Source organism: Cebus imitator, unplaced genomic scaffold (genome assembly GCF_001604975.1).
Source record: "Cebus imitator isolate Cc_AM_T3 unplaced genomic scaffold, Cebus_imitator-1.0 Scaffold60, whole genome shotgun sequence".
NCBI classification, from domain to species: domain Eukaryota; kingdom Metazoa; phylum Chordata; class Mammalia; order Primates; family Cebidae; genus Cebus; species Cebus imitator.
In genome coordinates, this window is record NW_016107375.1 from 4,775,974 (window position 1) to 4,779,383 (window position 3,410).

Consider the following 3,410-nt stretch of genomic DNA (forward strand, 5'->3'; position numbering starts at 1 on the left):
AAGTGCTGGGATTACAGGCTTGAGCCACCGCGCCCGGCCTTAAGCATTCTTATGATGTAAAAACTCAGATTGCTTCTGTGTGAATGGGAACAGACACAAATCTTATTTATTGATCCTGATTTTGTGTTTTGATACTTTCCATACTTTCATAAAGGGACTTATTTTCTATTTAATGTAACTTTTAAACTGCTTTTCTAAGAAATAAACCTTTTATGTTTATTTTATTTCTAAAGTGGCACAGGGAGTTTGATACATATTTTTTAAGCTTTTTATTTAATGCCCATCAATTGCTTACAAAATTTGAGAAATTTTATGGTATTAAAAATTGATACATGTGACTAACAAATTTTTGCTAACTTTGCTGTGTTATTATAATTCTTACTGCCTAACGAAGTTATTTACTGAGATATTTGAATTTCTTTATAAAATAAATTGGGAGATAGCATTTCATAGTTAATCTGTAAGATTGCTTTTCTTTCTGTCTTGGGAAACTCCTCTTTATTTTCAGTCATGTGAAAACTTGCACATATCCGTGCTTTTTTTCTGTCTTGAAGAATTGTACTGCAGTCTGTCTTGGTTAAGTCAGAAGGTTGTGAGGGGTAGAGCTAGTTAGTGGGGCTTTAGTATGGCCTGACTAGTGGCAGGCAAGGTGGCTATTTTTTTTTCTTCAATTTTTTGCTTTATTTATGTTTTAGCAAAACCGGTGAACCAAGCAAGTGGAGTATTGCATTTTATCTCTTTATAATATTCACTTTGAAATAAGGATTGAGTTTTTGTTCATGTTTTATTTTTTACAAAGTCATATGAGTAGAATTATTGGATGAAGTAGTAAGAACGTTTCAGACTCTTGATAATATATTGCCCAATTATTTTAGTGCCAGTTTAAATTTCACAAGCAAAATGAGAGAATGCCTGTCGTATCTCGTTACTTTTTGCCTTTATTCGGTGCTATTAAAAACAAACCTTGGGGATTTTTAGAAGAAAACTTGTATCTTGCTTAAATTTTTATTTTTAAATTTAGTAACAGGACCAAGTATTTTAAATGCTTATTACGCAGTCATCTTTTATGGTTTTACTTTGATCTGTAGCCTTTCTTTTAAACAGTTGATTTATCTAGTTAAAATATTTCCCTAACTTGTTTTCTAACTTCTCCTTTGTCACAGCATTTGGACAGTATCACGCACAGTGTCATGGCTCATTTATATGTTTCTGTCTCAGCAGTTATTGTAAATTTATTACTTTTTTAAAAAAGTGTTTTTTTCCTTATTTATGTTGAAAGGCTAGCAAACTTATTACTTTCTATATCTTCTGGGAAAGATTCAGACTAGCGATATGCTTAGGTAGCCCTGCTTCATGAGACCCCTCTGGAATATGGCTAAGTACAGGAGAGAGAGGATAAGAAGGTCTGTAGGGTAGTGGTTATAGCGGAATGTGTTTTAGAGACATGGACGGAAGACTGGGGACTAACTGAGGATGTTGCGGTAGGCCTTTGCTCAGTGGCACTCCAAGAAGGAGACATGGGAGAGGCCTTGTCCTTTTCACTTTCCTTACTTTCCTTCTTTGTTCACAAATAGAAATAGAAATTTTCTTACTTTGCTATATTCACCATAGGATTTCTCTTTCATTAACCTCACTAAGGTTAAATAGTATGCTCTTTATAAATTTACTAAAATAAAACATTTCATATTTGGCGTTCAGAACTATCTCATTTGGCTTAGATAAAATAATGCCAGAGATACTTTGTGTTGAAGAGTAACTAAACTCCCTGCATTTTGCTCATAGCTTAAATTAGAATGCCTTGTAGCTTAAATACACATAGCCTCATGGCTTACACACTTTTTACCCTTGAACTAAAAACTGTTAATGTTTTTCAGGAATCCTTCCTGTCACTGTTTTTATAAACATTTTCTTATCTTGTGTTCCCTGAAGAGAAAAAAAAGGGCCAGGCACGGTGACTCATGCCTGTAATTCCAGCACTTTGGGAAGCTGAGGCAGGTGGATCACCCGAGGTCGGGAGTTCGAGACCAGACTGAGCAACATGGTGAAACCCCCTCTCTACTAAAAATAGAAAAAATAGCCGGTCATGGTGACGCATCCCTGTAATCCCAGCTACTCTGGAGGCTGAGGCAGGAGAATTGCTTGAACCTGGGAAGTGAAGGTTGCAGTGAGCCGAGAAGCCGAGATCATGCCATTGTACTCCAGCCTGGGCAACAAAAATGAATCTTTGTCTCAAAAAAAAGGATTTTTCTTAAGGTGTAATCTTTCAATGTCAGATTGATAAAATAATTGGATATAAGAAATTACCTTGTAGAATTTAGGTAGAAAGTTAAAATGTCAGCAAAATACCGCATAGTTTGCCAAATAAAAGTGGAAAAAATTTAATCATTTTGGTGATGACCTTTAGGTGAATATTTTTAGAGCCACAGCATCTAGGGCAATGTAGTTACATTCAGAAGTTGCCTTAATTTTTAAATGATTGGGTTTTATGTTGAAACTACTTAGAAAAATAGAAGCTCAGTGAAAATTACATATTTAGAATACTGCTTTGGAGAAACTTTCTCACATTTGGAAACTGAGAATTAATCGTCCAAAGTCAAAAGAGATGGGACCAAATCTATATTTCAGTGCACATATTCCTGACATTCTAAGGCTAGGCTGTATATTGTGATTTACACACAATTAGTTAAATGACTTCTAAGCCATCAACATATTGTTGAGTAGGAATCGGTTAACAACAAGGAAGAGACTAGAAGAGCCATGGTAGAAAAAACAGACACAAGGTCAAAAATGTCATTCTAGAACCTCTTGGGATTTTGAAACCAATAGCCGTATGTATTTCTTTATTGTTGAGGGAATTGTTGTTACAGCATAGCACATTTTGATCTAAACAAAGCCAAAAAACTGGAATGAATATATTCTATTTAAGAAGATACATTACTGCTTCTCTTCTTTTCTGAGGCGGTGGCTGGTCTTGCCTTGTCACCAGCTCCATTTTCCTCTCCTCTCTCTTCCCCTTTCCCTTGAGCCCGAGAGTGCCTCCCAGCCTCGTAGTGTGGTCATGGAGCCCTTGTGCTTTCTCCTTTCTCGGGTCCTGTGTCCGTGCCTGCCCTGCCATGAATGAGGAGTACGATGTGATCGTGCTGGGCATCAGTCTGATGGAATGTATCTTATCAGGTATAATGTCAGTGAATAGCAAGAAAGTTCTTTATGTGGATTGAAACCCTTACTGTGGAGGAGAGAATGCATTTATAACACCACTGGAAGATTTATACAAAAGATTTAAAATAGCAGGATCACCACCAGAGTCAGTGGGGAGAGGAAGAGACTGTAGTGTTGACCTGGTTCCCAAATTCCTTATTGCGAATGGTCAGCTGCTTAGGATGCTGTTCTATGCAGAGGTAACTCATTAT

The 3,410-nt window shown here is 36.5% G+C and overlaps 1 protein-coding gene and 1 pseudogene across 12 annotated transcripts in view; both read left to right on the forward strand.

Moving 5' to 3' along the window:
* The window catches only part of PIAS2 (protein inhibitor of activated STAT 2), a 171,281-nt gene that overhangs the window by 31,664 nt on the left and 136,207 nt on the right, over window positions 1-3,410 (forward strand). The gene's annotated exons all lie outside the window — the stretch shown is intronic.
* Window positions 2,208-3,410, forward strand: part of LOC108305135 — a 2,685-nt pseudogene continuing 1,482 nt past the window's right edge.